The sequence below is a fragment of the Homalodisca vitripennis genome, chromosome 5 (genome assembly GCF_021130785.1).
Source record: "Homalodisca vitripennis isolate AUS2020 chromosome 5, UT_GWSS_2.1, whole genome shotgun sequence".
In the NCBI taxonomy this organism is placed as follows: domain Eukaryota; kingdom Metazoa; phylum Arthropoda; class Insecta; order Hemiptera; family Cicadellidae; genus Homalodisca; species Homalodisca vitripennis.
The window spans coordinates 5,012,491-5,029,451 of record NC_060211.1 but is presented as its reverse complement, the minus strand read 5'-3'; the positions used below and the strand labels follow the sequence as shown (position 1 = coordinate 5,029,451).

At 31.8% G+C, this 16,961-nt stretch overlaps 1 protein-coding gene across 1 annotated transcript in view; it reads right to left on the bottom strand.

Moving 5' to 3' along the window:
- Window positions 1-16,304, bottom strand: part of LOC124361729 (zinc finger protein 37-like) — a 246,677-nt gene extending 230,373 nt beyond the window's left edge. Inside the window, exon 1 of the mRNA XM_046815676.1 lies at window positions 15,837-16,304. The gene's annotated coding sequence lies outside the window, so the exon portion shown is untranslated. The remainder of the gene's footprint in view (window positions 1-15,836) is intronic.
- Window positions 16,305-16,961: the final 657 nt, after the last annotated feature.

Sequence of the window (16,961 nt, the reverse complement as noted above, 5' to 3'; positions counted from 1 at the left end):
TCAATCACGAGTACATCTCATAAACGAATGAGCTCTAGGTTTTAAAATTTTCAGAAAACTATATTCCACAACAGGTAACACCGAGCTGGATGGTGATTTATATCAATCACGTGTACATCTCATAAACGAATGAGCTCTAGGTTTTAAGTTTTTCAGAAAACTATATTCCACTACAGGCAACACCGAGCTGGATGATTGTGTATATCAATCAGAAACATGTATCAGGAACGATTAAGCTCTAGATTTAAAATGTTGCATGCATTTCAGTGAAGCCTTTGATGTGGTCTGGATGATATCCCTAACTTGTAAATGATAATTAAGTTATAGAAAAATGTAAATTCAAATATCTTCACTAAATTCCTGAAAGAGATCTCAACACACATCTGGTTATTTGATACTCCAGAAGCTTGTTTCTCGGAATGGTTCTCCAACCCATGACTCGGAAGGAGCTGGGGATTGACCACTCTAGAGGAGGTAATTGCAACAGCCATGATTATTATGTGAGAGATCCTCTAATACCCCCAAGGAATGAAGGAAACCAAACTGTGACGTAACAACTACTTCAATATTTCTATTAAGCCGAAGTTGAATTGCAACATTTTGTTATGAGATAGCTTCTTTCTACTCCCCCTCCTTACGCCGTATAATAATAATAGTCACCATTGAAAATGTCCGATTTGAGAAATACAAGGTTGTGGTTTTTTGAACATGCACGTAAACACATCTACCATTGCAATTTGCAACAGATTTCCCCCAAATTTGGCTGAACTTTATCCTTCTTCAATTAATTAAATTGGAAAAATTGGTTAATCCGCAAAATTCAACTAAATGTTTTAGGATTTTGCTATGTTTTTATATTTCTATTACTTACATACAAGCTAATGTTTTACAGGCCTTAATATTATTTCTATAGTATATCTTGACAATATCCCAAGAAAATCAAAACTACATTTTGGAGTAGCAAGGGGCATTGTGTGATACTGTACGTAACGAGGAACTTAGACACAACACAGAAACAATTGATCGATACGGAAGTAACACATTTAATTGCATTTAAAAATAGCTACTTATGTTTAGAAACAGTTACCGCTATAAAAATAAACTAAAATTCAATGAGGTTTATATTGGTCTATATTGTGAATTTGTTAAAAAAACTCGGAGATGGAGGATAATTTATTGATTTTAGGGAAGTCAATCACATGGGATGTTTTCTTCACAACAATTCGTTTAGTATTATCAAATATTAAATGTACGAGGTTATGTAACGTATAAAAGTTAAGCTTTTCATCTGCAATAAAACAGTATAAATAGCATATTGAGTTTATAAAATTTATTCAAATCATGATATTCGACTTTTACTCTATCGATTGTCAAAAGTTCTTGTTCCTTTAATAAACTGTTTCAATGATTAAACACGAAATGGCTAAATGCTATCTGTAAAATGTTATTTACACATTTTTTTATTAAAACATTTGTAAACAAAACGAAATGCTCGTTTGAAATTTAGAAGGAATACTATACGTATACTATACGAAGGAATACGTTCTCATTCTAAAATGTTTGATTTTATAAAGTACAATTTTATTTACATGATTCTTTAGAGTAGATTAAGTAATATTTGATTTGACTTCCAGATTTTTCAAAGACGTATCATGAGTTATAAAATAACTTACAGCGGCTGATAAGTTTATTGTAGCAAAAACACACATATTTGTGGAGGTGGTTAACTCAATATCCCAATTATACAGTGGTAGCCGGTGGAGACGTAAACAATAAATTTAATATAAATAACTGTACAGCAAAAACAGTGAAACAATTTCTTAATGTACTAAGACAAAACAATTTTTATTGCCTAAATTCCAGATGCAACACGGGGTAAGAATTGCCTGGATAATATTTTTATTAACTGTGCTAGACATCAGTTAGAGTTTTGTAAATTTTTTGATTTTTCCATACTCGGATCATGTTGGTTTGTTACTTTGTATTAATTGTATAGATTTAAGTTTTAATAATTTTAACTTGTATGCAAACAGATTATCTTAAGTTTTTATTACCTAACTCTGCTGTGTTAGATTTAATAGAACAGCCTTGTCTCATTTGACTGGAATAGTCTTTATCTCAAGTTTACATATAAAGATGCAAAACCAGATTTTTGAAATGATATTAGAAGTAAATTTTGAGGTTCTCACAATTTTTTATAGTCCTAAAACGAGCTGGAACCAGTTCTCTTCCAGACAAGTAAATAACAAGTGGTATACCACTGACCTTGCAAAAATGAAGGAAAAGTTATTGTTTTTAGGTAAACTGAGAACACATAACTCTGTAGCACAGTTGACAGTGTTTGAAGAAAGCAATATAAATATGCAATTAGTGAAGCCAAGCTTAAGTACAATGCAAATACAATTGAAAAAAGCAATAATAAATGCAAGGCCGCATGGAAAATAATAAATAATAATAGTAATAGCTCCAGACATCACAAAATTAAATTACCACCAGATACTTTTAATGATTATTTATCAATTTGTGTTAAGGAAGTTAAACAAAGCATAAGTAAACCAAGCAAAGTGTTAATGAATTAGTAAATAAGGTTAATATTGATCATAGACATTTTGAATGGAAATTAATTTCAGCGGATGATGTTATAACATGCAACAAAAAGGCTTAACAATACAGATAGTAAAGATATATACAACATCTCTAATAATTTATTAAAAAATATAATACACACTATTGCTGAACCTCTGTCGTTTAGTTTCAACCAGTGTTTAATGGAAGGTGTCTTTCCAAACAAATTAAAAAAAATCAAAAATATGTCCGATTTTTAAAAAAAGGGGAGCGGGATGAACCCGAGAGTTATCGTCCAGTATCATTAATCCCTATATTAGCCAAGCTGTTTGAACTGATAGTATATGATCAGGTTAGCTTCTTCTTTGAAAATAATAACTACCTACAATTTTCTCAGTTTGGATTTAGAAAGGGAAGATCGACAATTGATGCTGTGGACAGGCTAGGTAAGAGAAATTCTTTTGACATTTGAAAATAAAGCCTTTGCTCAGGTTACTTTTTGTGACTTGAGTAAGGCTTTTGATTGTGTAAATCATGATGACCTTTTATTGAAGTTGAAATATTATGGTATTTCTGGTACACCTCTAAAATTTTTTTGAATTTTATCTTAAGAACCGTTTGCAGTCAGTTTCAGTTAATGGTGAAACATCCAAGGATGTTTTTGTTGAATGGGGAGTACCTCAAGGATCTGTGTTGGGACCACTCTTATTTTTAATTAGCATTAAATGATTTGCCAAACTCATTAAACACAAAATCATTTTTATATGCTGATGTTATACTACATGCCTAAATACTGCCAATAATGTGGAATGAACTTAATTTAACTATCTCAAGCCACTATAACAGATGCTGCTTCTTGGTTCAGAACAAATGGATTTTTGCTCAATGAAAATAAAACTCAAAAGATGTTATTTACGTTAAGAACTATGGACAAGCAATAATATTGACAAGGATAGGGTTTCCAGGACTAAATTTTTAGGAATCTACATTGATAATAAGTTAAGTTGGCAGGCTCATATAGATTATATATCCTCAAAATTATCAAGAGTTATATATCTTTTAAAAACAATTAACAAGTTGTGTACCAAGTCACTATCTGAAAACAGCTTATTATGCTTATTTTCAATCAGTTTTTCGATATGGTTTAATTTTATTTGGCAAACTGTTCTAGGATCGATGAAATTTTAATTCTTCAAAAAAAAAAGCAATTAGAGTAATAAAAAAATGAGATACAAAAGCTCACTGTAGACCTTTGTTCACTAAATTACAAGTGCAAACAATCATAAACTTATATATATATATTTGATTTGATTACTTTCATTTTGAAGAATCATGACTTGTTAAAATTTACAAATGAAATTCATGACCACAATACTCGTAACAAGAATAAGGCAGTAATTGAGTATCACAGACTAAGCAAATCTTTATCTAGTCATATTGTATTGTCTATTAAAGTGTACAATAACGTTAGTCACCTTATAAAATGAAAATTCAGTGAAGATATTTAAACACAAATTTTATAAGTGGTTACTCAACAATCCCTTTTATTCTTTAAATGAATTTTTTTACTGTCTGTGATCAATTTTTTAAACTAAGAATTTATTTTTATACTGTGCAACTGTACTTAATTATTTATTAACGTTTTATAATAAGTGTTTTGTCTAATTTTATTAATAAATAAATTTATGTTTTGTTTATGTATGTATAACTTATATTGATTCTATTGTTATTTTGATCTCTAGTTTTCATAGAGATTAAGTTGTTAAGATTTTATTAAGTAATACATTTTTAACTGTTTTTTATTTATTGACTTATTTGTTGTAACTTTAAATATCCTTATATTATTTATTTAAGTAGGTTAGTGACGTGGCAATACTGCTCAATATAAATAACTTTGTCAATGCTTTTGTAAGCCTGAACGACAATAAAACATATTCTTATTCTTATATTTATAAAAAATAAAGTTTTTTGTTGTAAACTTATAATCTGTTATTGCTTTTATCTATTTTTTCACTCTTTTATCACAATTATAATTTACTGAAAGTCTACATTATATTATCTAGTTAATCATTTAGAAACTTGTGAGTAACGAAATTTTGGATGTTTAAGCAATTAGAAGTATGTAGTATTCATCTTTATGAGTTATAGTTTACAATTTTCCACAAATAATAATATGGGATAAAATATACCCAAGTACCAAATACAAGCACCAAATAAATTTTGAAAGTAATCATAACAACAGTGGTGCCATTACTTAGTTCATACTGGTGCCTATTTTATTGCTCTTATTAAAATTATTTGGTACCCGAGTAAAAGTTTTGAAACCATCCAATAAATCTAAAATATACTTTGCATCTACATCTTGCATCTATAATCCAACAATGCAACCACCGTTCACAGGAGCTACAGAATAACATTCGATTGTGCCACGCGAGAGTATGGTACTCTGCGTCATCGTACACCTAATACCTGAGTATTTCTTAATATGAAAATACAAATACGTTGGTTCTTACAGACCTCCATCCACTACACGTTTTTTGTAGTGGTATCTAATTACTATGTTTTCCAGCTAAATACTCAAAGAGAGAATTTTGTCGATGGACCTCTTGCAACAAATCCTTTAATATATTAATTCATACCTGTCTTCCTTATTTTACTGTAACAGGTCAGGAGTACCCAACACCACGTATTACGTAATGGGCTGCGCCGAGATTGCGTGGATAATTTCAAATCTACAGTCCATTTCATTTTTGAGATGACCCGCGACAGACAGACAGGCAGACAATCACACCCCCCGGCAGCAAACAAGGAACTGTGTCAGCTTCTGAATCTGTCTATGACGCTTAGCGTTGTACATGCACCGTCATAGAACTCATTTTTGTCTAGAGATAAAGTACTCTTTGGGATAGATTGCCTCAAGATAGTTTCACATTTCTGTTTCTTAAGTTAAGTTTAATAACAGAATGTTTAGATAATAAAAGTTTCGGTGAGCTAGAGATAATTCTACAACGCAAGAATACGCTGAAATCACGTATTGTCACTGACTTTTAACGCTGACTTCCACTCTATTAGGTAGATTTCATAGTCAGTACATTGCAAATACCCTCATGACGGAATTCGTGAAAGGTTTTTTGAATTGTTTCCGATCATGACCCCCAGAATCTAAAACTACCATAATCCGAAAATGTATATATGTATGCATTGGCATATGCGATAAAATGCGATCTTCTGAACACGATAACTGCAGTAATTTTTAAAATATTCGGACGTTACTTGGTACAAAGGCAGTACTTGCTCGTAGCTTAGAGATATCGTTAATCAGTCTTAACTAACGAGTCGTTTCAAGATGGCTGCAATTTGAAATCTAACAAAACTTGTAACTCCACTAATACAAAACATCGACCCAAATTGATAAGTTTCAATCTAAAGAAATAAAACGGTTCAAGATGATAGTTATTCGGTTTTGGGAAAAAATTCATATTTATGGTATTTCAGAATATCAACACTTTTTAAAATTGTCTAGTAATAAGCTATATTTTTTAATAACTATGGAGTTTTAAAAATTATGGCCGTTTAACTTACAGAAATATACAACTACAACTGTTGAAAGTGAATATGCTTACAAATATAATTTCTGATTAATTGTGAAAACCAATACAACGTGTTACAAAAAAAAAAAAAATATATATATATAAAAATATACTTATAAGAATTTTTGTCTTGTAACTTATTTAATGTTATAAAGTTTCTAATTATTTGAAAGTGTTACGAATACATTAAAATGCCATTAATAAGATTTATTGGCCCATCAGTATTGTGCCAATTAAGCATCTTTACATGCACCTTCTGTTTAAAATTTCGAGATAAGCAGGAATAGTTACTTTTTTACTCTATGAATAAAAGTCACGTACTAAAATCTCATATGAGTGTACTAAGTTTATTTACTTATTTATTTATTCTTCTATTATTCGTTACCATCATTGTTACCCAAAAGGCCAAGTATTCGTTAAAGATCACCCAAACCCTCTGGAGTGACATGCATCATCGTCAAACCCAGTGCTGCTTAAATAGGGATAATCATCATGCAACATTTAAAGCCCAAAAGTCAGTTCGTTTCTGATATATGAGGACAGACAGAAATTACAACTTTCCAGCCCTTTTAATTGTAACGGGCTGAAATAACGCTCTGGCAATAAACGTTATCATTCATAGATTGATAGTAACAGTTGTGTGAAGAAGATAGAGTTGAAAATAACAGGTAAGGTTTATCTGATAAGATTTTCCTTGAAATTTGGTATCAACTGGACGGCGCGGCGAATGAAAGCATTCCCCGTATCTTTGAAGACCTTTAAGAAAGAGTTTAATTTAGAATACGTAACCAAAAACTACTTTTAACGAGTAATGAAGTTAAACTTCATAGGGTTGAGGAATGAGGTTGAGGTCGTGTTACCTCAGAATGTGAGTTTATATTTAGCTCATAAGTGAGTGGCGAAACTGTGATAGGGAATTAACGGGGTTGCAGAACGGTTATTTCAGTTCAATTCGTTAGATTAAAAGTTGTAATTCAGTGCAGAAGACGTTAATTGGCGTACAACGATAATTTAAATTTCATTGAGACTGTTGCATGAAATGAAGTGTTGTAAAATCTAAACGAACGCAGCTGGCTGTAAAATGAAACTTACATACATATGGAGATTGGTAATGAGGAGACTGTGTTTATGGCAGTTGCATAACTGAAGGGGGTGGAGGGGGGGTAATAGGTGTAGGGCTATAGGTGTCTGTAATAGGCAGTATCATATAAGCTGACAGTCGCGGCGACCGGAGTGGCCAACAGGCATACCGGCAAGGTTGGACTAGTCAGTCGAGTGTACTCGCGGTAACTCTGCCGAAGTTCTAATTTACAAAATAAACAGGGTTTTCTATCACAGATGGTGGAGATGCCGTTATGTAAAGTTTTAAAAGCAGTTTTACTGGAAAATAAATGGTTTGAAATAAGTGTTGGAATTTTTTATGTTGGGGTGGATCGAAATTTTGAAAAAGTGTTTAAAATTTTTAATTTCATATCGTACAAAAAAGATTATATGATAATTATGTTTCTATAATTTGTAAAAATATATTGCAACCAAACAAATATTCCGTATCAAAGAAACTATGTTCGAGATAGTAAAAACGTCATTTAACAATTCAACATGTATTCTTGAGAAAAACAGCCAAATTTGCATCGTTACGATTTGATATCGTCCATGAGATATAGACAATCTTTAGCCAGTTATAACTAAAATTTAATTGAAAACTGTTTTACTATTAAAAATATAAACAGTGTAAGAAACTTTCTACGAAAACGATAAAAAATAAAACTGCCCACTAACTGCATCAAGCTGCAGATCCAAAATGTCCGAATTGTACATATAAATATCTTCCTACATTTTTTAAAAGTTTAGTTCATATTTTATCAGCTGTTGATATATTATATTTATTTATTATCCTCGTTTTTCTTATTTAAATCCATAATCTGTGCAGTAATACTTTCAATGACATTTTTTATTAAGAGAATTAAATTGACTTTTTATTTATAAAACAAATTTACAAAAATTTACGAAACTCCAAAACAGAACATATAAAGTAGGATCAAGTCTGACTGTATTAAGAAAATGGGGCATAGTTATGGGGTTGTTTATCCATAATATAATGTTATCCACGCTGACAAACAAGGGTCTTTACATGCAGTAGATTTGTGTCTTACATGCAAGATTTTCTGAGGTAATTGATGATCACTGGAAAATATCCTCATGTATGAAACCATTCTGAATTAATCAGAGAATAAGCCTGAATAACTTTTGGTCTGAATCTCCCTTTTGAACAGCCAAAGAGTGAAATAGTTTCTAGCGTACAAATATGACACAATATTCCGATGCAAAATCACGTATAATTTGGTTGAGTAGTTACTTGGGATTCTGAAATATTATTTACTGTAGAAACGTTAAGGATTAGAAAGAGTTCTGTTTAAAAAATCTATCTCTATCCCTAAAAAGTGTATGAAGAAGCATGAATACATGAGCAAAATATCATCAAACAATTTACTTGGTCCATGCTATTGGAGAGCAAAATTCGCAGTGAATACTTTCAGTTTCCATAAATAAATATCTCACGTTGTACAATTAATGAAATTTCTGTAAGTGGTATATTTTGAGATAAGTGAAGCAAGAAGTGAGAGAAAAAAGTTATTTCTTAACAAGCCTTTATAAGACAACATAAATATCTACGTAACCCTTCGTAGCTTACATATGAGAATGTTATGACATTTCAGTAGCTTGCAGAATGTTAACATCGTTTTTAAATTCGTCCCTCCGTGAGGTAGTGGGTGAAAAAATTTGTAATATAATTTTTAAGTTTTATAATTACAAGATCTAATCAAAAATATTTTAAATTTCATGCACTACTTACTAATCCTAATAATACTGTATGAAATGAATGTGAAAGATGGGATGGATGTAAGAATCTTTATCCTTCAATCATGCAAAAACTAATAAAACGATTCAGTTTATTCAGTTGGAAGTTTAGGTTACAAAATGCGATATATATAGTTTATATGTGTATGCCGGAGATAAAGGGCACTAAGTCCATGTTATATAGGATATGCAATATTATTATAAGGCGCTATGTCACATTTTAGTTAGAGGCAAAGGGCACCAAGTGGACTTGAAGCTGTTTGCCTCTGTGTGCTTTGCTATTGCTATTGCACTGTCTGGACTTAGTGCCATTTACTCCAGCTGTTTCTTTGTTGTGACCAAAAACATATTTTGAGGTTAGGAAGTTTGTGTTGACTGAAAGATCTATTTGAATGAAAGTTTAAAGTGTTTGTATTGATAAACTTCAAAATGTATCAGAGACGAGGTTCCCGTGGTTCCAAGTTTCTGGAATTAGCTTTAAAAGAACACGGAATCATTGAAACATATAAGAATTATGTTTATTACATTGAAATTAGAAACTAACCTAAAAGTTGTATGAATCGTACAATATGTGTTTTTATGTTTGAAATTGAAGTAAATTTTAATTGAAAATTTTACCAATTCTTTAGTAACTGAGAATAAGTGTTATTATAATTAAATACTTACAATAAGTAATATTGTTCATGCTAAGAACTTCTTTCAGGCCCAAGCACCAGTAAACAAGAGGGAAATATCAGTGAAAACGGCAATGACTCAAAGAGGATTGAAGATCTCTCTACATTTTCTGATAGTGATGAGGTAGACGATAGCGATGCTGACATTGATTATTTACCTTGTGAAGAATCTAGTGACTCGGAAAATCAACCTGTTGAGCTACATTTCTCAACAAGGTCTAAGGTAAAAAAAGCTTTTTATATTACGTAATAATTCAGAATAACAGGAATCACGTGGTCGATCCATATTAGAGAAAGATTTGTATTTATCAGATGATGAAACTACTAATCAAGCCACATATTTAATATTGAAGATATAACCAAAACAGATCACAATGTAGGAAAATCAATGAAGAGAAAGTTGAAAAATAAATCAACTCTTAAACAGACCGGTAAAAACGTATAAAAATTCCAAAGACTGGCTGTGCAAGGTACGAAAAGAAAACACTTTCTGGACAGGAGTATGTTAGCAAGAAAAATAAAATTGTGCCAGCAAAAGTCATGAAACCACCTTCTTCATGCAAAACAATGTTATAGTAAAATATATGAAATAGAAAGACAAGAAATTTTCAAAAGATACTGGAGTGTTGACAAAAGTAACGATGTTAAAGACATTACATAAGATCTTGTACAGATAGTCATGAAATAGCTCACAGTAGAAAACGACGCGAAAATTCTGGTAAATCTAGGACTACTACCCTTTCGTACAGTGATTAATATGTAGAATATATGATTAGATTAGATTAATATATGAGAATGTATACAATATGTCGAGTACAGATGCATGTAGAGTTTAAATTTTGCTTGAAACTTTCTACATAGAGAAGAATGACTTCTATGATGATGCATGACCAAACAAGGTCCTCATTGAAGCTTATCACTCTATAGTCGGACACAATTTTTCTGTTGTCTACCGTAGGGGATGGGGAAGAGCGGAGGAGCGTACATTTTTCTTTCCCACATGATTGCTTCTCCGCAGGGAATCTCGAGAATAATGTAGGCAAAGATTTAAAATTTGTAAGCGACCTTAGAGAAACCTATTACGCGAAAAATGTTACTGAAGCTTGTATTATGAACTCTAAGTTTTAACAGGTTTATTTATTTAACATATAAAATGTTTTCTAAGTGTTAACATATGTATATGTAATGAACAGATTTTAAATTTTAATTCGTATTAGTGTATTCTTTACAAAACTGTAATTTAATTCACAACAGAAACAAAACCATTCACATGAACCGAAATCGAGTAGAAAAGCTGTCAATGATGACGCATTATTATAATACTAGATACTATGAGCCAGCAACGAAAGCTCCATAGAGAGGATAGCAGAGAATGAGAGATGTATGATAATACATACATACAATACATACAAACACGCACATACATTAATATATACATTCACATTCACTACCGGGAGCACCATTTAGTGTGAGTTCAATAAGTAAGAAAGTAATACATCGGTACTTAGACAGGACAATACAAATTTGTATGAACCCAGATCAAGTATTGCTGATGTTTACAACTGTTATAAATAGATCAGGTTTAAAATAAAACCGCTGATGATCTGAGTCGCTTTGACGGCGAGTATTACTTTTACCTTTTTTACCCTTTAGTATCATAGCGTAAAACAGCTGATCATTTATTAAGCTGATGATTAAATACTGTGTTTAGATTATTATTGGTTTAAAGAGAGACCGATCGCTGTTTAAGCCTTTTGCTGCCCATCCTCGTGGCCTAAAAGCCTGTCCATAAATATTGATAAATGTGCTTAAAATGGCAAGGTTTATTAACACCCCAAAAGGCCCTTTTAAAAATGTTATAAGGCCCTTTTAAAATGTTGTTTGTGCGTCAGTGCAAAAAATCTTGTAGTCAACTTTTCTGCCTTTTGATTCTTTGGCATTTTTTACGTTCTGTTGGGCCCTTCTTTAAATCGTTTTATTGTTACTTACATCTCGCAAACATTAAAGTTTTGAAAATAATACCACGTTTTATTTCGATAAAAATCAAAAATAGCTCAAAACTGCTAAAATAAATACCATAGAATTTAAAATATACATTTATTTGTTCTTGTATTTGTTCTGTTCATAGTTGCTATTTTAATTTTGGATTCAAACTCTATCTCACTTTAAAGTTTTTATAGAAACTAGAATCTCAACGAATACAAAACCAAATAACATGCCTCTTTTGCAGCAGTTTATGGTATCTTTATGGGATTACCTAGACGGTCTTCATCTCTAATTTAAGGGCTTACCTTAATGATCATGAATGTTATAACATATTGTAACTATAGAAAATACTGCATAAATATCATATACCTGAGTCCTTCAAGGGACCTTATAGGAGCTCAATTAAAACCACTCAGAGATCCGCCTCTGAGACCATTGGCGCATACCTTTACTGTCACGTCAGAAAGCACCCCATCAATTTTGGATAAGCAGCAATTTAAGTTGTTTGATAGGATCTCACCAAGAAAGTAGTTTTCTCTCCAACTTTAGTTCTCTGTCACATTGGATTAAAAAGTGTAAGTAACACTGAAACACTGAAACAATGTTCGATCTACCTAAATCCACGTTTGCAAGTTAAAAATACTCCACAAATAGAAGCGGACAGTTTCCATATTTGGAGGTTGAACTCGAAAGTAAGCAAGAATATTGTTTTACTAAACAATAATAATCTTTTATAGTTACGCAGAAGCAATTAGAAGAAGCAGCTCGGCGTTTGAAAATAATTAAATGACAAGTATAAAGTAATAAGAAATGCATGAATAGTTTATCACAGTTTAAACAGAGTTTTTACAAGTTACATGCAGACGAACTCTTGCCAAAATTTAAAATAGTAAACAGTAAACCGTTGAGGGATGCTTCAGGAGTGAATCAATCTGCAGGGTCTCCAAGGAGTTTGTTTTCTCCATTTCAAGGAAAGAGTTATCAGCATATAACTCAATTTCCAGTACACGTTGTCAGAAAAATTCGAAGTTCTGAACGGATTTTAGCTGTTAAATTTGTTATTAAATAATTTTTATTGTAAACAAACAAACAAAATTGGCATAAGGCATAGTTAAGTTTTGTTTCTTTTTTGTAAGTAACAAAGGTATACAACAATTTTTTTATATATGAGAGATATATTAAAAGTGGCTTACATATAGTAATCCTGCATTATATTTGTTTCAAATAAATATAGTTTTGACGTATTATCACAAATTAATTTTTGAACCTTCTAGTATTTACAAACTAATGATTTAAAACATGATACCGTTTAGGAGCTTTCCTGGTACTCATAACCAATCCTGGTGCTCTGATTTTAAGATCTAGAATTTAGGAGTGGAGTTCCAATTAATTAATTTGACAACATATAAATAGATTATTATAGCTTCAACATGTATGTTATTTATATATAATTAATTCAATTACAAACATGTTTTAACAAAACGTGAATGAACTTAGACCTGTATTTCAAATAGCCGAAACGCAGATTATACAACTTTGAGAAGCGCTATGAAACTCTTTCAAGGAGCTTTATCACCTTATGCGTGTAACACCTTTATCAAAATAATCTTAAACAATCATTTTTCGAAGCCCAGAGTTCTCTAATATTGAAATCGGTAGTTTTAAGTGAAGAAATCTTTATTGAAGAAGTAAATTCTGTACAATTCCTAATAAAAGACCTCGGCAGATGACAATCTTGGAAGTTTAAGTTTAATTATTAAAAAAAAATATTAACACTTATTTTTGTAATCAGCATATAGCCATATAACATTGTTATCAGGACGTTTAATGAATGCATATTTTCGAAAAATATTTCTTCTGTTATAAGATTATTATATATAACGTCAAGATGTAAACACAGTGATTTATTCTCAAATGAATTTATTCATTGACACTTTCGAATTTATATGTGTGGTTTTTGTTGCCTGAAATACCAGACGATACGAATCTGAGACATACGAGTACATGGCCAAACAAGAGGTGGAAGTCCGAGCAAGGAAACTAGTAGGCTCCTGAAGATAGAAGCTAAGTTGTTCACAGGTAATATCTAAAAGAACAAGTTACAATCCAACTTTTACTATACTTTTAAAGACTGTTGAAAAATACATCCTAGTCGTAGTAGGCTTATCCGATTTATGATATATATTTCCCTGATCGGAAAACAAGGAAACTCAACTATGTAACAATAAAACAGAAATCGAAGTAAATTACAATGGCCAACTAATTACAATTACAATATACACTTTTTGACGAACTTTCTTGATCGTGGCAACTTGGCAAATTAAACATTGGTGTCGGAAATACAGTATAATTCACTCGAACCAAAAGTGGTCATACACTTGCACAGTTTACGAAATTGCGTAGGGAGCTGCAAGTAACTGCTAGTAATGGTATAAAACGCTGGAGTAGATGCAGTTTTTAATTAACAATATAAGTGATTTCCTTATTATATGAAATTTACAACAACTTGTTGGGAAATATCAACTTTTATGAAAAGATAACAATCTTTTCTCAGAATGATAGCCTGGAACAGGTTTAATGAATGTACCGAGAATGTATGTTCAGATAAATGTTCCTAGTACCGAGCCATGAGGTTTAATTGTTTATTGCTAAACTATAACTGGCTCTTTTAACAAGGTGCGTTTCCAATGAATACAAACCATAAAAGTAATTCACCAATAAAGTAAGAGTTAAAATGAAATAAAAGTTTATGCGATGTTTTGGGCACTACTATTAATAAAAATTAACACAATAAGCAATAAAACAATTTTTATAATAATATAGCTTACTTTCATGAAGTATCCAATTTCATTAAGCCTAAAATATAGTTTTTAATTTCAAAAAATATCAATAATCTTTTGTTAAAAACAGTAGACATTGTTTCTTTTAACTAAAAGCTTGTTAATTAATGGCATGCAATACTACATATTATATCTTGGAAACGGTGTAGTAAGATTTTGTTTGAAATAAAAAAAGGAATGATAAGATCCTTTTTAGATAGTATTCCTGTCTTCAGAACAATTTGTTCATAAATTAAAACAGATTTAAATGCCTGTAAAGTATTTGGAAGAAAATTTTATTAATCTCAAAGTAAAAAGAGAATTAGGTTTATATATTGTGTGTATAAATGATAAAATATAAAAAGCCGTATTTTAACTAAAAGATTTGTTTTAAATAAAATGTGGCATAAGTAAATACATTTGTTTATCACATATATCAGATCACTTGTAATTCATATGCATTCTGCAAAAACATAAATTTTGTTCATCCATGTCCTGATTTCAAGATAGCCAAAACTACTTACTTTCTGTGATGACATTGAAAAAGAAAATGTAGCTATAACGTTTTATAAACATGAATCAAACAGAAAACTGACTGGACCATCTCAGGGGAGAATCATCCGCACCTTTTGTCGACGTTCTACTAAAACTTTATTTAGTTTATGGTTGCTTAACTAAAGGAGTTAATTTGAAAAAAGGAATTTGATTAACGTGATGATCATAAAATAATTATAATTGTAAAAGTAATTTGATAAAATACTTAGAAAAGAGGAATAACAAACAAAAGGGCGGTAAAAGATGTATTTGAAAATAAAATAAATATATAAAAGACGGTGTGGTTTTATGTAATAAGTATTTGTTGAATTTTCATAGTTGTCAAATAAAAATTCATAGAAATCAGTTAATATTAAACTATATTTCTAAATTAACTATACTAGGCCAATAGGGAAATACGTTTTTGTATGAAAAAGTCTATAAGCTACAAGTAGAGTTTACAGTTTGAGGCCATTTTGAATGCAGCGCATGCGCGGTTATCAAAGAACCGAATGTCGTCCTTAAGTTCTTTAGCACTTTGCAAGTGTCGTGTGTTGTTTATTGTAAGACAAATATGCACGTAGAACATAGTTTTCTTTAAATGTCTGTACAATATACAGTAATATTGTTGTAATTATAAACGTTGCAAGTGGTCGGGGAGTACCCTATTAGCTCAGACCTCTAGAGCAGGTATTGTTGTTGCCTTGTCGATTCAAAAAATTAAATACAAAAGAAATTCATATCGCATACACTGAGAAATGTCGAGTTTCAGTTATTTTGTGTTCCCAACGATAAATCACTGAACCCACCTGACAGCTCAGTAGTCCACATGTTGTTGGGTCCAGAAGTTCTAAAATCGTGTCTCACTGACCACGTGGTTCCTCCAAAAGGTGCTTTCTAGCGGTGAACTCGCTACGGCCGAAAAAATTATTGAACACATTGTATAAATGTTTATAGCGGCATAGAAAAATATAAATAGCGGGTAAACGTGGGCATGCGCGGGGTGGTGAATCTATTTTAAAATATCGTCAGATTCCGAGGTCGCAGAATGTCTGTGCACTCACACGACTATCGGCTACCGAGACCTCGCACTTTTTTAACCGTACAGCGGTGCAAAAACTCATTTTTGACTGATTTAGCACGGAAACAATTTCGACTCGGTCAGTGAACGGAAACAGGACCGGTGCATTTTGAATGTGACCGAGTGCGCGCGTTCGAGTCTGCCCGTACGGTGATGCACGTAATGCAAGTCGCTGCACCAAACTGCATCTCGGTCTCGATGCGGCGTGCAAGGCGAGAGAGAAAGAGAGAGAGAGAGAGGGGGGGGGGCGAGCGCCACGCTAGAGAGACGGAGAGAGCGGCCCAGCTCCTCTCCAGCGTCATACAAAGAATATTATTATAATATAGGGGCAAGTCTCGCAACGGGTCCAGCCAGCATCAATTAGAGCCAACACCTATAGTTCGGCGGTGACAGGCAAACAGTTCGTGATTGGGCGCGTGAGAACACCGACTTTAATATTTGGTACTTTTCACACGTGGATTACTGTGTTACACCCAGAGTTACAGTTACGTCTTATTGTCTTTTACTTGTTCTAAGAATAGTTATTGAGGAGAATAATTGCAAATGGTGAAGATATTACTTACTATCTAGTAATTATAAAAATATTCATTATTAAATAAATGGTTTTCTTATTTTAATCACAAGTGATGAGGCTATCAATAGGGCATCCCCTATGCAGTTTAGGTATCCTCAATATTGTTAGTCAGTGCTATTTTGCGTTAAAATGAATTCTAGTATTGTTCATGGTACGAAAACTTTTTAAAAATGTAGGTTAGGTAACAGTTGTTAAATTATATTATTTCTTGGATTCTGTATAAACATTTCGAACGCGTTTAATAGTTTTTACAAACTGCTGTAACTGTAGGTTGTAGAC